Source organism: Rutidosis leptorrhynchoides, chromosome 8 (genome assembly GCF_046630445.1).
Source record: "Rutidosis leptorrhynchoides isolate AG116_Rl617_1_P2 chromosome 8, CSIRO_AGI_Rlap_v1, whole genome shotgun sequence".
Lineage (NCBI taxonomy): Eukaryota > Viridiplantae > Streptophyta > Magnoliopsida > Asterales > Asteraceae > Rutidosis > Rutidosis leptorrhynchoides.
Genome location: NC_092340.1, coordinates 57172880 through 57193306, shown reverse-complemented (window position 1 = coordinate 57193306; position 20427 = coordinate 57172880). Strand labels below are relative to the sequence as shown.

At 31.8% G+C, this 20427-nt stretch overlaps 1 pseudogene; it reads left to right on the top strand.

The window, feature by feature from the left end:
* LOC139863428 (parthenolide synthase-like) overlaps positions 1-14486 on the top strand; it is a 62886-nt pseudogene extending 48400 nt beyond the window's left edge.
* The last annotated feature ends 5941 nt before the right edge of the window (positions 14487-20427 follow it).

The following is a 20427-nucleotide window of genomic DNA, read 5'->3' as shown; positions in this document are numbered from 1 at the left end:
GATTTCATCAAAAGTTTATCAATAGATTTTACGTAACAGAGCACCCTGTAACTAAACTTAATGATATAATGATAATTACCCTATTCGTTTTAATACACGCAAACCAACGTGTCATAAACTCAAATAACATACGTTCGTTAAAAGGCTAGCGCTCTAGCTCGGACGGGGATGTCAAACCCTATGGATCCATATACAATTATTCGCGCCCACCAGTCTATATCCTATGTACTGGCAGCTACTAGTTACCAAAGTTAAGGGATTTTCGGTTTAACTCAGTGTAGAATTAAGTATGTACTTGTATCCATTGCGTTTAAAATAAATTGCATGTATTCTCAGCCCAAAAATATTTTAAGTATTTAAAAAAGGATCTATAAACTCACGGTTCAATATTGAGATTCAATATTGTAGGCAAATTGCGTAGACGTAATGATGGTAGATGACTATATGGTTGGTCTTGGATTTAAGAACAATACCCCAAACAATACCCAATATTTCTTTATTTTAAAACGGTTTGAAACCCGAATTAAAAACACCCTCATATATACCTTATTATTATTAAACTTAAATTAAAATTATAATATAAATATAAATATAAAGAGAAAGAGTGAGATTGAATTCTAATTCAATCCGGTGTACATCATTCGGCAGAACAAGGTTGGCTTTTATAGGTATTTTTGATTTTGACTGATCCGCAATCGCGGAGTTTTTATGCCTTACAGCTCCGCGATTTCGAAGGTGCGCATTTCCAGCTCAGAAATTTTTGTTTGCAAGCTTGTCGACATAATATTATATATATATATATATATATATATATATATATATATATATATATATATATATATATATATATATATATATATAATTTATATTAATTATATATATATATTATATTATATTCATGTGTATAGTTAACTTGAAATTTTAGGTCCGTTGACTCGTACGTTGATACTCGGTTTATGTCTCGGTTCCGAATTATCGAACGTCCTTTCGTACGCTTAGAAAACTTGTACTTTACGTTTCGCGATAAGTACCTTTATCAATAATTAGACTTATTTGCCAATAAATTATCTTATTTGAAATGTAACTTATACATTTTAATATTTTGGTCATTTGCTTCTTTAAATCGTCTTCTTGTTATTTACTACAATATAATTAATAGTATTTTTAAATCAAGACGTTTTATATTTAAGTTAATATTATATTTTATAACATTGTAAAATATACATATATTTTTGTTTAGAAATATATTAATTTGTACATCTTATGATATATATATATATATATATATATATATATATATATATATATATATATATATATATATATATATATATATATATATATATATATATATATATATATATATATATATATATATATATATATATATATATATATATATATATATATATAAATATCGATTAATATATAATTATTCGTGAATCGTCGAGAGTGATCAAAGGTTACTTGAACGTGTAAACTAGTTCAAAAAGCAACATAATAGGTTCGCTTATCGTGTCGGACACATTCTATCCTGTAATTAATTTATTAATGCGAAATTTTCTGGGTCATCACAGTACCCCACCGTTAAAGAAAATTTCGTCCCGAAATTTTGAGTAATACCTGTTTTATGAGCGATATCAGTGAACAAATGTGGAAACTTTTTCTTCATTTGATCTTTACGTTCCCAAGTAAACTCGGGTCCTCGTCTAGCGTTCCAACGAACTCTAACTATCGGTATTTTGCTTTGTTTTAATTGTTTGACCTCACGGTCCATGATTTCAACAGGTTCTTCGATAAAATGGAGTTTATCATTGATTCGTATTTCTTCAAGAGGAATTATGACATCCTCTTCGGCTAAACATTTCTTCAAATTTGACACATGAAATGTGCCGTGAACACTACTAAGTTCTTGCGGTAGCTTTAATCGATAAGCAACTGCTCTATTTCTTTCGGTGATTTCAAAGGGTCCTACGTACCTAGGACTTAGCTTTCCTCATTTACTGAATCGTACAACACCTTTACAGGGTGACACTTTCAACATGACTTTATCGCTCACTTGAAATTCTAGTGGTTTTCTTCTTACATCAGCATAACTCTTCTGGCGACTCATGGCCGTTTTCAATCGCTATTGTATTTGAATGATCTTTTCGGTGGTTTCATGAATAATTTCTAGTCCAATCAGTTGTCTTTCTCCTACTTCACTCCAACAAATAGGAGATCTGCACTTTCTACCGTAAAGTGCTTCAAATGGCGTTGCGTTGATGCTCGCATGATAGCTGTTATTGTATGAAAATTCTACCAAAGGTAAGTGTCGATCCCAACCGGTTCCAAAGTCAATTACACATGCCCGTAACATGTCTTCTAATGTTTGTATAGTTCTTTCACTTTGACCATCTGTCTGTGGGTGATAAGCGGTGCTCATATCTAATCGAGTTCCCAATGCTTTTTGTAATGACTGCCAAAAACGTGATATGAATCAGGTATCGCGGTCAGATATGATGGAGATAGGTACACCATGCCTGGAAACTATTTCCTTCAAATATAAGTGTGCTAATCTCTCCATACTGTCTGTCTCCTTTATTGGTATAAAGTGAGCTGATTTAGTTAGACAATCAACTATCACCCAAATAGCATCGTGACTACTTGCAGTCCTTGACAATTTCGTAATGAAATCCATGGTTATTCTTTCCCATTTCCACTGCGGAATTTCTGGTTGTTGAAGTAATCCTGACAGCTTTTGGTGCTCAGCTTTGACCTTTGCACACGTCAAACATTTGCTTACATAAGTAGCAATTTCTGTCTTTATATTAGGCCACCAATAGAACTAATTGAGATCGTGGTACATTTTCCCGTTTTCTGGGTAAATTGAGTACCTTGTTTTGTGTGCTTCATCCAGTACTAGTTGCCTTAGGTTACCATGTTTTGGTACCCATATCCTACCAGCAAAATACACGGTTCCATCGGCTTTTACTTCAAGCTGTTTTTCTAACCCTTTGCTCATTTCGCCTTTTATGTTTTCTTCTTTTAAAACTTCTAACTGTGCTGCTTAAATTTGCTTTGTGAGATCAGTACAAATTGGAATGTTCAAAGCTCGGACCCTAAGAGGTTTTACTCTTTCTTTCCGACTTAGGGCATCAACTACAACATTAGCCTTTCCGGGGTGGTAACGAATTTCACAATCGTAATCGTTTAACAACTCTACCCAGCGACGTTGCCTCATATTGAGTTGTTTTTGATCAAAAATATGTTGAAGACTCTTATGGTCGGTGTACAATGTACACTTGGTGCCATATAGATAGTGTCTCCATATTTTGAGTGCAAAAACTACTGCTCCAAGTTCCAAATCATGCGTCGTATAGTTCCTTTCGTGAATTTTTAGTTGGCGTGAAGCGTATGCGATAACTTTTGTGTGTTGCATCAATACACATCCTAAACCTTGGCGTGAAACGTCACAATAGATCATGAAATCATCATTTCCTTCCTGTAATGACAAAATGGGTGCAGACGTTAACTTCTTCTTTATTAACTGGAATGAAGATTCCTGTTCTGTGGACCAATCATACTTCTTTCCCTTTTGAATCAATACAGTTAAGGGTTTGGAGATTTTAGAGAAGTCTTGAATGAATCTTCGGTAGTAACCAGCAAGACCTAAAAATTGGCGGATTTGTGTTGGAGTCTTCGGTGTTTCCCATTTACTAATGGCTTCGATCTTGGCTGGGTCAACTTTAATTCAATGTTTACTGATAACATGGCCTAAAAACTGTACTTCTTGTAACCAGAAATCACACTTCGAAAATTTTGCGTACAGTTCTTCTTTCTTGAGTACCTCTAGTACCAGTCTTAAGTGTTGCTCATGTTCTTCCTTGTTCTTCGAGTAAATCAATATGTCGTCGATAAAAACAATGACAAATTTGTCTAAATACGGTCTACAGATGCGATTCATTATATCCATGAATACTGCTGGAGCATTAGTCAATCCAAAAGGCATGACTAAAAACTCATAGTGACCGTAACGGGTTCTGAACGCTGTTTTAGGAACATCTTCTTCCTTCACTCTCAGCTGATGATATCCGGAGCGTAGATCAATCTTAGAATAAACACTTGATCCTTGCAATTGATCAAACAAATCATCAATCCTCAGTAATGGGTACCGATTCTTGATCGTTAATTTGTTTAATTCTCGGTAATCTATGTACATTCTCATAGATCCATCCTTCTTCTTGACGAATAGAATAGGAGTACCCCAAGGTGAAAAACTGGGGCGAATAAATCTACGGTCCGATAATTCTTGTAACTGGTTTTGTAATTCTTGCATTTCTGAAGGTGCAAGTCTATATGGGGATCGGGCTACAGGTGCAGCTCCTAGTACGAGATCAATCTGGAATTCTACACATCTGTGTGGAGGTAGCCCTGGTAATTCTTCTGGAAATACTTCGGGATATTCTCTTACAACCGGCACGTCATCAATGCTTCTTTCTTCGGTATTGATCTTCTTCACGTGTGCCAGAATAGCATAACAACCTTTTCTTATAAGTTTCCGAGCCTTCATATAGCTGATAAGGTTCATCTTCGAGTTGCTCTTCTCCCCATAAATCATTAATGACGTTACATCCTTTCGAGGGATGCGGATTGCTTTCTCAGCACAAACGACTTCCGCTCTTGTTTTGGACATCCAGTCCATGCCAACGATTACGTCAAAACTTCCTAATTCTACGGGTATCAAATCGATTTTGAAAGTTTCACCAGCGAGATTTATTTCGCAACCATGGCAGATTTTATCAGCTTTTATCAGTTTACCATTAGCTAATTCAATAGTATATTTATCGTCTAGAGGCAATGATGCACATTTTAGTTTAGAACTAAAGTCTTTACACATATAACTTCTATCAGCACCCGTATCAAATATAATAGAAGCTAGTTGATTATTAACGGTAAACGTACCCGTAACAAGATCAGGATCCTCACGTGCTTCACTGGCACTAACATTAAATGCCCTCCCACGTGCGGGTTCTTTGTTCTTCTCCTTATCAGGGCATTGATTTATAAAGTGACCAGACTTCCCGAAATCTAAAACATTTCTTGACATCGGTCGGTTTTGTCTTTACTTCAGAAACGGTGGCATAACAATCTTTCACCACATGTCCTTTCTTGTTGCACTTATCACAGACCACTTGGCAATAACCTGCATGATGTGTGTAACATCTTTTACAGAATGGATGGGGTCCCTTATAGTTTGGACTAGCAGTTGCCCCATCTTGTTTACCTTTAAAAGTTTCTCGCTTCTTCAGGTGAGTACTTTTGCCCTTATAGTCTTCCCATTTCCTCTTTCCTTCAGTTGCCTTGACTTCGGTAATTGGTGCCTTAATCGAACTCTCCGTGATCTGGTCCATGAGTTGGTGTGCCATTTTCATGGCTTCCTACATCGTATTTGGTTTGGACGATGTAACATTTCCTTTGATATTGATCGATAAACCATCAATATACATCTCTATCTTTCGTTTCTCATTTTGCACCAATTCGGGACACAACAAGGCTAGTTCCATGAAATTCTTTTCATAGTTCTTGAGATTTGCACCGAAAACCTTCAGATTACGTAACTCAGATTCCATTTTTCTGATCTCGTTTCATGGACAGTATTCCTCGATTAGCATCTTTTTTAGTTCTTCCCAAGAGATATCATATGCCTTATCTACTCCTTCTGCTTTAGCATAATTGTTCCACCAAGTAAGTGCACTGTCTTGCAACGTGCACGAAGCATACTTTGACTTGTCTCCGTCCGCACAATTACTGATTTTGAAAACGGACTCCATCTTTTCAAACCATCGGGTTAGACCGACTGGTCCCTCGGTCCCACTAAACATCTGTGGTTTGTATCCTTGAAAAGTTTTGTATGATCATCCGTTTCGTGAGTTTGTGTTTACGGATGTTGCTTCGGCTGCTGCTTCAGCTGCTGCTTTTGCTGCCTCGGCTGCATCAATTCTTTCATTCTCACGTTTCTCGACTAGTTCCTCAAACTCAGCATCCGACATTTGAGACATGTTTCTTCAATAAACACAACAGAGATAAATTTATCATATAGAATATTATAGGTAAAATGAGTTGTCAATAGTTAATCGTAGCATATTAATAATATGAACCAATTATTATAAAAGCATTTTCTTCTTATTAGCGTTTTATAATTATTTCTAGGGTATTACCTACCCGTTAAAGTTCATACTTAATAGCTTAATACAACAATTAATTACTATCATTCAAATGATATTCTATTATGAAAAACTAATGCATTTTCATTTCACGCTTTATTCTCCAATGCATTATGGTACAACGATACAATACCACTTATTCACATAAGTTTATTTTACATAAAACATACATAGAATAAAGTAAGGCACACTAATTAATATTATACAATGCGTGAAGTGATGTCATAGAGGAAATGGTTTTTTTTTTTAAAGCGGCGACGCTTCTTGTTATCAGGTAATGGAATATCGCTTATTCGAGCGGTAGGTTTATATTTTTGTCGGGGTTCTGAGATACTTGATACCTCAATAGAGTTGGTAAGAGAAGGGTGATTAGGGGTAGCAATATTAGGAGTAACAACTGCTTTATTAATTTTTGGATTTGGCAATTCTGGATTGGTGACTACAGGTTCCTTTTCTTTGTTAACTTCTTTTTCTGTAATCTCCTTTTCTTCCTCCTCCTCCTCACTGATCTCACCTAATGAACTGTCTGAGTCATGTGTAAGAGAATATGTACCGGTGGTCATGAACTGATATCTGCCAGGCGTAATCGGCACAACCCGCCCGTCGGCGGTATATCTGGCCCAGTGTCCATGTTCGTTTCAAAATGGTCGGCCCTCATTTATTCCAGGGATCATAGTTCCATCGAAACGATACTGTGTCTCCGAAAAACCAAGGATGTGTGGAGCTGGGACCTCTTCTGGGTTTACCTGGAGTTGATATTCCCCGGCTAACACAATTTCTTCTTTAATAGGAGTCCTTTTTAGTTGTGGAGAGAATAGATTCAGCGTCCGATTCCGAGTCGTACAAAATGATAGGATTAGAAGAAGTCATCTATCACATAATTGAAACAACAATTACGTTAGCATATAAATATATCATTTATAGTGTTTTTGACAAGATGATAAGCAAAAATCGGTAAAAACAAATATGGTCATAGTCGAGACTCACTAATGCATCCTAATAATTACCAGTTAAACACATTAATGTAAATTCTGGTTCCCTATGACCTCAAGCTCGGATACCAACAATAACGACCCATCAATATCGCTATTGACATAGCACGTTAATCATTGATTCCACAGTGAGGTTTTGACCTCTATATGATACGTTTTGATAAAATATTGCATTCATTAAAATAAGTGACTTTCTAAACATAGAAAGTTATAAACATGTGGGCGAGTGCTTATGTATAAGCAAATCCCCAAAATACATAAGTTTTTATCATACAGGTTGACATCATAGTCAAATTATTTATTACACAACGCAGTTTTATTTCGAATGCAATAAATTTTATAAAAAGCATGAGAGACTCCATGCAGGCAACAAGCACATCACAGCGGAAGCAATCTTAAGACATGAGAATAAAACATGCTAAAAAGTCAACACAAATGTTGGTGAGTTATAGGTTTAATTTGCTCGAGTCATAAATATATAAAGATGGACCACAAGATTTCATCAAAAGTTTATCAATAAATTCTACGTAACAGAGCACCCTGGTAACTAAACTTAACGCTATAATGATAATTACCCTATTTGTTTTAATACACGCAAACCAACGTATCATAAACTCAAATAACAAACGTCCGTTAAAAGGCTAGCGCTCTAGCTCAGACGGGGATGTCAAGCCCTATGGATCCATATACAATTATTCGCGTCCACCAGTCCATTTCCTATGTACTGGCATCTACTAGTTACCAAATTTAAGGGATTTTCGGTTTAACTCAGTGTAGAATTAAGTATGTACTTGTATCCATTGCGTTTAAAATAAATTGCATGTATTCTCAGCCCAAAAATATTTAAAGTATTTAAAAAGGGATCTATAAACTCACGGTTCAATATTGAGATTCAATATTGTAGGCAAATTGCGTAGACGTAATGATGGTAGACGACTGTATGGTTGGCCTTGGATTCAAGAACAATACCCCGAACAATACCCAATATTTCCTTATTTTAAAACGGTTTGAAACCCGAATTAAAAACACCCTCATATATACCTTATTATTATTAAACTTAAATTAAAATTAAAATTATAATATATATAAATATAAATATAAAGAGAAAGAGTGAGATTGAATTCTAATTCAATCTGGTGTACATCATTCAGCAGAACAAGGCTGGCTTTTATAGGTATTTTTGATTTTGACTGCTCCGCAATCGCGGAGTTTTTATGCCTTACAGCTCCGCGATTGCGAAGGTGCGCATTTCCAGCTCAGAAATTTTTGTTTGCAAGTTTGTCGACATAATATTATATATATATATATATATTTATATATATATATATATATATATATATATATATATATATATATATATATATACAATTTATATTAATTATATATATATATTATATTATATTCATGTGTATAGTTGACTTGCAATTTTAGGTCCGTTGACTCGTACATTGATACTCGGTTTATGTCTCGGTTCCGGATTTCGAACGTCCTTTCGTACGCTTAGAAAACTTGTACTTTACGTTTTGCGATAAGTACCTTTATCAATAATCAGACTTATTTACCAATAAATTATCTTATTTGAAATGTAACTTATACATTTTAATATTTTGGTCATTTACTTCTTTAAATCGTCTTCTTGTTATTTACTACAATATAATTAATAGTATTTTTAAATCAAGACGTTTTAGATTTAAGTTAATATTATATTTTATAACATTGTAAAATATACATATATTTTCGTTAAGAAATATATTAATTTGTACATCTTATGATATATATTTATATATATCGATTAACATATAATTGTTCGTGAATCGTCGAGAGTGATCAAAGGTTACTTGAACGTGTAAACTAGTTCAAAAATTTTTAAGGCTCAACATAATAGGTTCGCTTATCGTGTCGGACACATTCTATCCTGTAATTAATTTATTAATGCCAAATTTTCTGGGTCATCACATAATGCAACAATTTACCTTCTCAATTGGTTTTCTATTTCTATATCCAGGTGAAGTAAACGGGGACCTTAATGCACGCGTGGGCCATCTTTCTCTTATTCCACGTCGTATTTGCATCGGAGAAGGGTTGACAATCTCATTGTCAGAGAAATATTTATCATAATACGTATCGTCCTAAGCAAATAATAAATAAAAAACAAAAAATATATAAATTCAGATTAGAACAAATATTCAAATGCAAAAAATAATTAATAAATTCAAAATAAAAATATACCGGATACTCTTGCTCTGAAAAAGGGTTTTCTTCATATTCCGACAATTTCCTTTTACATTCAATTAATTCATTTTCAACTTTTTCCATCCGCTCTTTAAATTCTTTTTCACTTTTGTCCACCCGCTCGGTCAACAACGCTACCACACAATGTAATTCTTGTACCTCGGTATTTTGATGTATTGGTGTCTGTGTCTGTGTCTGCTCTACAGTTTCTGGAATTACTTCGGTTTCATCTTGCTGGATCTCCTCTTCAACTAATATTCCAAGAAATAACGCGTCACTATCAATCCACCATTGACACTCCTTCTCTGTATCAGTGGGGAAGAGACCACGTAGAGGTTTCTTGTTCTTGGGACAATCATCCTGCATAATTAAACACGACTTTATACGCAAGATTACAAAAAATACTTGGGACTATTCTGGTCAACGAGACGCAAGAATGCAAATCTAGGTTTGCGTCTCCTATGTAGCAAGTACGCAAAGCCGCAAGTACAACCTTTCGTCCAAGCTTAAGAGAGACGCAAGGACGCAGGAATGGTCTTGCGACCTTGCCATAGCCTCTCAGTTTACAACAGTCAAATTTAATTTCAAATATTAAATGTAACTAACCTGAATATCTAAGAGTTTAATGTAATCAAAGATTCCAAAAGTCTCCGCTGTTGTACGCTTCCAAAAAAGAGCCCTCGGTACTCCATTCTTATCCGTTTTTGTAGCAAAGGATTTAATGGTACGACGGTAAGCCTCGAGGATCCAAATCTACAAATCATTTGTTTTAACAATATCAAATATATATATTATCTTTAAATAATAATAGTATTTGAAATCAAACAAGTCGTTACCTTAAATGCCCACATAAATCCCGCCAAAGTGTACGCCTTGCCGCTCTCTAATTGACTTTCCCGAACACCAAACCCTTCACTAACCGCTTCGTAAGTCGGTTCCCATATACGAGACCCCCATGGGTACTTATTAACACTTGAAAAATCTTCAACTAAATATAAATACTTCTTGTTCACCAGATGGGCAGATTGTTTACCCATAAAAGCTCTCTCTACAACTAATATGATTGCTAGTCGAACCACATCATCGTTCAAATCACCAACCCGACTACTTTTTAGAAGCTTCTTTTCAATATCACCAATCAAAATGTCTATGCTCTCTTTAATGGACGAAAATAAACGTCGTCTAATTGGAGCGGTCTCTTTTTCATAATATTTAGGGATGTAATGTGCCATATCCATACGGGTACCAAACAAAAACCCCGTTACTAGACAAAATTCACGTCAACCAAATCTGAGAGCAAAATTAGGCTTAAATCTAAACCATATGTCATCTTGCTCCTCGGGGTACTTAGCATCATCAATTCTTTCCGGCCGTACAGTTTTATGTTCGAGCATTGCATGTACAAGTTCGGGATCATTACCCATGTATTCAAGATCTAACCATACACCAAAACACGTTTCTTTAAAAAAATTTATTTGATTTTCAGTCATAACTTTCTTCACATCACCTATAATACTTAATTTATTCTTCATCGTCAGTTTACCTTTAACACATCCCTGTAAAATTAAAAATAACAACATCAGCATAGGATACGCAAAGGTGCAAGATTGGTCTTGCGTGTTAAACCATTTGGACGCAAGGTCGCAAATTTGGTATTGCGACCACATTGTGTCCGGAACGCAAGGACGCAAAATGATCCTTGCGCCTGGACAGTTAAGTTAATTTGATGAGCAACAAATAGTTGTTTCACCAAATAATTATACAAAACAAGAGATAAGCTATACCCCATTATTAAAAAAAAAAAAAAAAGCAAGTATACTGTTAAATGTTGATGATTATCATAGAGATATTTCATCGAACAGTTGGTGTGCATGTTTTCACATTTATATATGAACATATGAAATATATATACAACTCCCATATAACTAACATATATAGTGAAGGAAGAACTAACCTGTGGATTTGCTATTGTTATTAGGTTGATTTCTTAATTTCTTTCTTAGTTGGGAAATGAAGCAGACGAAGACGATGGAGATGTAGTGGTGACGTAGACGATGGTACATGGTGGTGGTGGTAAAGATGATGAACTGGTAGTAGTGGAGGTGGTGATGGTGGTTACGATCTTGGTTTCTTTCTTATTTGGGAAATGAAGCAGACGAATAGTAGGTGGGAGTAGTGGTGACGTAGACGATGGTAGGTGGTGGTGGTGGTGAAGACGATCAACTGGTGGTAGTGGAGGTGGTGATGGTGGTTACGATCTACTATTCGAACGAGAGAGAAGGTGATGGAGCTTTGCATATTTGCGTTTGGATTGGTTTGCCGTATTTTGCTTCTCTGCGTGTGGGGATGTGTGTGTGTGTGTGTGTGTGTGTATGTCAAGTGAATGCTGAAAATAGGTTTATAACCTAATATTACCAAGCGTAAGGACGCAAAGACGCAAGGTCGCAAGAACTAAATACTTTCCGTCTTGCATCCATTCGCAAGGTACGATTTGCGTCTTTGTGTATAGTATGATTAAAAGGAGCAATAAAACAGATAGGCTAAAATTAAAATACCATTTCATTAACCCGAATGACATACTCCAAACACATAAACAAAGTAGTACAAAAGTCCCTACGACCTAGTTTATTACATGATCAACCCAATTATTAAATTGGAGCGGCATACATAATCTCAGCATTCAACACTTCTCGATCAGAAGGATACACCAACTCATCTTCATCAGCAAAGAAGTTGTTCAACAACATGCCATAGGGCAATCCTCTCCCACCATCTGCAGGCAATCCTGCCATCCAATTAGCAACCACATATGCCAGATTAATTAGGATTTGTTCGAGCAAACACATCAAAATCAAAACTTCAGTTACATATAGCTCCACATCAGCATCATCTCGAAACATGACATTCTTCTTGATGATCGCCATCATCTAAAGATACTGGTCCTGAATATGTTCTTCCTTGATAATGATAGGACCACTGTTTGGCATGTCAAAACCAGGTTTACATAGTCCCAACACAAAACTAGAAGGTGAGAATGATTTTCATGTAGCTGACCTGGCATTTTTCACATCCTTGTTAAGACTGAAAAACTTGAAATCTCCATCTGGAATACCAGTTTCTCAACAAACTCCTCCAACGTCCAATCGTAGGAATAACCAAACATGTTCACGTGAACACATTTCAATTTACGTGGATCAAACACATAGTTTGCATAAAATTCCCTAACAAGTTTGGGATAGTACTCATTAACTCGATAGAGAAAAGCTCTGGCATCTATTCCCCGCTAGTACGCAGAAAAACTACCTTGAGCAGCAACGTAAATACCAGTAAGAATGGGACGTTCGGCTAATAGTCATCGTCTTTCAGCAACTTGTTGTTCTGACTATCCTTTTGAAACTCGGTGTGAAGCTCTAGCTCTTATGTCCATGGATATTAACTGAGATTAACTGTAAATAACAAAATATTTAAAAATAATCATCATTAACACAAATAATAAATACTAAAATTAGTGAAGAAAATGCTTAAATTAGTACATTAAAGTGCCTTTAATCAATGAATTGCACAAAGTTAGAATTGTTATGAGACTGTGAAATCAAAGTTCCAGGGTCATACTATAAATAGGATAAAAATCTTATCAGACAAAAATCTAAGAAATCTTACTAAATCTTATCTGAAAATCCAACATCTGATCAGATAAGGTCGCAAGCTCGCAAGACGTAAGGATGCAAGCTTGCACCTTGCGAGGGCAAGACGCAAGTCTCATTGCATCTTGCGAGGGCAACCTGGCAATTTTTTATTTTTTTTTGGGCTCCAGCGCAAGAAACTGTTCGGGAATGGGCATTTTGGCTATAATCCCGTTGCTAGAATTAGTAAAGAGATTGTATGTAAAGTGGGATTTGGTAAAAATTATAAGCTTGTGGGTTTGTCATGGGAAGAAATTCTTGAAGAAACAGTTTTAATGTTGAATGGATCGTTTAGTGATAATTTTCCATGGTTAGGTAAAATTTTCGACCGAATTAGTGGATGGAACAATAGGTTAGAAAGAAATTTCAATAATCTTGACGCCTTCATTTCAATGATTGTTGACGATCATCAAAATCAAAAGATTTCTGAAATGCATGATATGGAGAAGGATTTTGTGCATAAGATGATTGAGCTATCATCCATTGAGAGTTCTTCCGACATTCGTTTGACTATAGAAGACATGAAAGCGCTTATAATGGTATTCAAACTCATCTTTTTAGTAAACAATCTCATCTATTTTGCTTCACGAGTCCTAGTTTTACATTTTTCATAATTTGTCCAAGATTAATTATGTGTTCAATTTGACAAAAAGTTACTAGTTTTACTGCTCACTTTCTTACCATAATGGTCACATAATAACCTAGTTGACCAACATATCTGATTTAAAACTACCTTTAGCCTGAATAGGAAAAACCGCATCCGCATTTACCCAGTGTATTGAGTAATGATTTCTTGATTACACATACTTTGACATGTAATGTTTATATTTGCATGTGCATTGGGACGAATAAAATATTAATTTTACGTGACTAACCAAAACAAGCTTTTAGGACGTATTTATAGGAGGAATTGATTCAACTGTTTCAGCAATGGAGTGGACAATGGCTGAAATTATTAGAAATCCTAGAGTGATGCAAAAGGTACAAAAAGAAATAAGAAATTGTGTGGGAACAATAAAAGAAGTAAAAGAATTGGAAATCACTAAAATGACATACTTGAAAATGGTAGTAAAAGAATCATTACGATTACATCCGCCTGCTCCATTGTTGGTCCCACACGAATGCTTAAGCCATACTCAAGTTGGTGGTTACGATGTTTCCCCCGGGACTACAGCTCTAGTCAATGCATGGTCAATGGGAAGAGATCCAAACACTTGGGGGAAAAAGCCGATGAATTCTATCCAGAAAGGTTTGAGAATAATGATGTCGATAATTACGAGATGGTGCCGTTTGGAGGGGGACAACGAACTTGTCCAGCAATGAACACCGCTCCTGTAACTTGTGACGACCCGGAAATTTTTGACCAAATTTAAACTTAATCTTTATATAATTTCGATACGATAAGCAAAGTCTGTTATGTTGAAGTCTTAACAATTTTGAACTATTTTCATTTATTAAATTACCCGGTGACTATTCCCGACGATTCACGAACCTTTAATTGTAAATAGAAATGTTTATATATATAAATAACTATACATGTAAATAATTATATCGTAAATTAAATAGATTAATAAACTATTATGTGATTTGATATTATGAAAGCAAACTTAAACTTAATAATTAAAACATAATTAAAAATGTAGTAGTGATATATATATATATATATATATATATATATATATATATATATATATATATATATATATATATATACATATTTATATGATTGATATGCATAAATATTGATTGTATGTATATCATCATAATATATAAAATGTATAAGTGTTAAACATTCAATTTGTGTATTTATTTAATATATATCATATAAGTATTAAATATAAATAATTAACGATATGTAATATTAATATATGTAACTATAAATTATTGTTATTTATATAACTATTGTAGTTATTAGTATTATATATATATCATAAAATTTTACATGCAATTTTCTATATTATTACTAGTATTATCATAATCATTGTTATTATTATTTGTTATTAACAATGTTATCATATTATTTTTATCAATATTATTATTATTTTATTTTATCATTAATATCATTAATAAACGTATTAAGATCATTATTATTGTAACTATTAGTATCATCATAATATTATTATTATTACTTTTATTATTATTATTATTATTATTATTATTATTATTATTAATAGTAGTATTTTAATTACCATAAATATAATTATAATTAATAAATATCAATATTATTTATATGCAATTATATAAGTACGAATTAAAATTCCTATCTGTTTCACATAGCTTTCTTCTTGTAGTTAATATTTGTCTTTGTCTCTTAATTTGTACTGCAAATATTATGGAATCTCAGTTACAAACAAAAGAGGTACAAATCTATTACACATCAATTCCTTCTTTATTTTTTTTTTCTGACTTATGTGTTTAGCTGTGTTAACACCATCGATTTTATATAACGAGCTTTCAAACTACTTTATGGAGGAATCTCACTCGTTTCTCCATCATCATTATCAATCACAACTACAACAATTTTTATCAATTTAATTGAACATAAAGTAAAAAATAAAAAGAGGTACGTACCCTGTTTTCAACCCATTTTTCAAATTTAACGATTTTGTAAAAAATTTCAAATTGTGTTAATGGAGTTGAGTTGGGAATCCTTTGAGCAAACTATCTGCAAACTTTCAGAAATCAATTTTACAAAACGAAAACGAATTTGCAAGTCAAAGTTTTGTTATCAAAAAGTTAACACTTGTGTTCATCGTGAAATTCAAGCTCGTTTTAATGTTTCTGTTTCAATTAAGGCTTTAGAAAGTTTCCACGAACGATTTCTAATCTATTTAATTTTGTAACAATTACCTAAAATGTTCTTAAAAAGCAAAATCAATTTTTTTTTCTATGTTAAACAGCGAACAACAGCCTGCTGTTTTTTTTTTTTTTTTTTTTTTTTGCCTGATTTAACTAAATTATCAAATTTAAGTTATCTATAAATGATTTCAAGTCCTATGTCAATTATTACGGGTTACATAATACGGGTTTGATTCTTGTTCGATTGAATATTCAATGAAGAAGATGAAGAAGAATAGAAATAGAAAAGGAATGGGTTATAAATAAAACGAGTGGGATTTATTCAGAAAAGCAGAGTGTAGTGATATGTTTAAGGATTGATTCGAGTATGCAAGAGGTCGAAGGTTCGATTCTGGCTGGTGACAGTTTTTTTTAAAAACCGTTTAATAGAGGTAGTTTACATTTTAAATTAATTAATTAATTAATTATTATTATTATTATTATTATTATTATTATTATTATTATTATTATTATTATTATTATTATTATTATTATTATTATTATTATTATTATTATTATTATTATTATTGTTGTTGTTGTTAATATAATTGTTATGGTTATTATTATGATTATTACTATTAATATGGTTATTATTAGCATTATTATTATCATACTTATATTTATAAGTATTACAATTATTATTATCATTAGTATTAATAAATATCATTAACATTATTGTTATTATTATTAATATTATTAATATAGTATTATTATCATTATTAGGACTATGATTATTAGTACTATCATTAATATTTCTATGAAAATAATAAAATTTATTATTAGTTTCAAAAAAAAAAAAAAAAAAAACTTGTATCATTTTATAATTGATAACATTATTATTAGTATTATTACTAGTATTATAATTATTATTAATTTTATAATTATCATTATAAGTATCATAATAATTATTATTATTATAATTATTATTATCATTATAAGTATGATTATTTATATTATAATGAGTACTACTAATATATAATTACTAAAATCATTATTCTAAGTATCATTTACCGAAAAATTTATATTTTTACAGTTTTTATTATAAATATCATTATATTATCATTAATATAATTATTAACAATAATACCTTATTTAGTAATATTAAGTATTATAATTATTATCATTTTTATCGATATTAATATAATTTTAGTATTACTATAAATACTATTTTTAACAAACAAATGATATATACTTACATAAAAATATATTTAAAACATAAAATATAACAAAATTATCAGTTTTATATACAAAATGAATATATGAGACGTACATATATTATTAATATAAAAATGATATAACTAATAAAGATATATGTATATAAATTTGTTCGATTACCATTATATGTGTTAATATATATATAAATGATATAGGTTCGTGAATCCGAGGCTAACCCTGCATTGTTCAATATAGTCATATGTATTTTTACTACAAAATACAGTATGGTGAGTTTCATTTGCTTTTTTACCCTTTATATTTTTGGGCTGAGAATACATGCGCAATTTTTATAAATGTTTTATGAAATAGACACAAATAATTGAAACTACATTATATGGGTGAATGATCGAAGCCGAATATGCCTCTTTTGCTTGGTAACCTAAGAATTAGTATGCCCCATCTTATTAATGTCGGTTACCAGGTGTTCATAATGCATCTTGTTAATGTCGGTTACCAGGTGTTCACCATATGAATGATTTTTGTCTCTATGCATGGGACGTATATTTATGAGAACTGAAAATGAAATTCTCGTGGTCTATTAAAATTATGGAAATGATCGATTATGATCAACTAATGAACTCACCAACCTTTTGGTTGACACTTTAAAGCATATTTATTCTCAGATTCGAAAGAAAACTTCGGCTGTGCATTTGCTCATTTTAAAGATATTACTTGGAGTCATTCATGACATATTTCAAAAGACGTTGCATTCGAGTCGTTGAGTTCATCAAGATTATTAGTAAGTCAATTATAGTTGGATATATTATGAAATGGTATGCATGCCATCAACTTTCGATGAAATGAAAGTTTGTCTTTTAAAAACGAATGCAATGTTTGTAAAATGTATCATATAGAGGTCAAGTACCTCGCGATGTAACCAAATGTAATGTATTTGTCCAAATGGATTAGGACGGGTAGTTAGAGTTGGTATCAGAGCAGTGGTCTTAGCGAACCAGGTCTTGCATTAGTGTGTCTAACTGATAGTTGTTTAGATGCATTAGTGGGTCTGGACTTCGACCGTGTCTGCATGTCAAAAGTTTTGCTTATCATTTAGTGTCGAAAATTATTTGCTTATCATCCTTAAAATCTAGACACGTCTTACTACCTCTATTGCATAGACAGTGCATAGATAAATTCATATCTTAGCGTATCTGTTATTGTTACCTTTGCCTGACAGCTTCCGTAGATTCCTCCGTAACTTATGGGATTTTAGTATAATATATTGTGACGACCCGAAAATTTCCGACCAAATTTAAACTTAACCTTTATATGTTTCCGACACGATAAGCAGAATTTGTAATGTTGAATCTCAAAAAGTTTGGAACTACATTCATGTAATCAATTATCCTTTGACCGTGTTCGACGATTCATGAACAATTATGTGTATATAGATATGTATATATAATATTAACTGAAAATATTAACAAAGTATTAGATATATGATACTTTACATGAACGTATTTGTTTCGATATATTTATTGACAGAATTAAAAGATAATATCAAATGATTGAATTATCAGATACATTATGATATGATTACGGGCCTATGTTATGAGGTCCACTGTGATTTAAGAAATCTATTCTTTTTGACCACTCATTACTTAACTAGTATGATAAAATAACGATATTTATATTTTATTTTATCAAATATATATAACGATTTAAATTAATATTATATATATTTATACGCGTATTATACGTACATAGTTTTATACTTTTACTATAGTTTAACTTACCTTTACTTTACTTTTACTTTACTTTAACTTTAATAATTCATACTTTAATAATTCACTTTAATAATTCACTTTAATAATTCATACTTTAATAATTCACTTTAATAATTCATACTTTAATAATTCACTTTAATAATTCATACTTTAATAATTCACTTTAATAATTCATACTTTAATAATTCACTTTAATAATTCAAAAATCTATTATAAATAGAATTCAATAGGTTTTATTATTTCATAGAAACTTGAAAATATATTTCTCTAAACTCTCTCAATCGAATTACACATATATATTTTCTTTATATTATTTCAAGATATTATTAGTATACATAAAATACTACGACAGAGTTATATTCAGATGATTTTAAAATAAGTTTTCAAACGGGATAGAGCTAAGGAAATTATGGGTTATAGCTATGGAGGTTATGGGTATTGATCGAGGGTATTGCTCGTGAGGTCAACCTAACGTTTATCATTTTCGTTTCGTCTACGTACTTTCCTGCAATATTGAATCTCAATATTGATACGTGAGCACTCATAACTTAACTTTTATATTTCAATAGTGTATCCCTGACTAGTGCTCGAGTATATAGGATTATGCATGCTTGTACATTCGATATTGTCCTTAGATAGGTTTGTTGAATCCTGAATTAGATACATATGCTACTGAGATAGGGTATATGATATGCATGTCATTGGAAAGCTAACGAAAAATTAAGAACTTTTCATTTAGATATCGAATGGTTTCGATGAACGGATTAGAAGTTATAGTCAACTGAATTTTAGTATTATTGTTAAAATGATTATTATTACTATCGTCGTTATTATTTTAATAGAAATATCATTGTTATTATAAAATATCATTATTACTATTATGTTAGTATTATCATTTTATCATAATAACATTTTTAGTAAATATAAATATTGTTATTTTTTTTATAGAATAATAATAATTATTATTACAGAATAATACAACTTTTACTTATTATTATTATGATCAATATTATTTTATCAAATAAATAGGGGATACAAAGATATTTTTCACCACGCGTAATATAATTACATTAATAATACTTACCACTATAGTTTTACGATATTAAGTGAACTTTATAAATTTTACTACTTAAGATATATAAAAGTATATTTTATCATATATAAACGTTAATATAAATTTTTATTAATAAATGACTTTTATTATTATAAAATCTAATAAATATATTTAAATATATAAAATGACTATAGTTAAGTTATATAATAAACACGTATAAATTTTAGAAGTCATTTTGGGTTAAGTTGACTTTTGTTAACTTTTGCATATTAGTCTCGAGCATTAGGATTGTGGTACACCATGACTTGACCAAAAATTGTTAGACAAATATTGACCAACATATAAATATATATAATTAATATAGGTTCGTGAATCCGAGGTCAACCTTGCACTTGTTAAATGACGTTATATGTATTTTTACTACGAAATACAGTATGGTGAGTTTCATTTGCTCCCTTTTATATATATTTTTGGGACTGA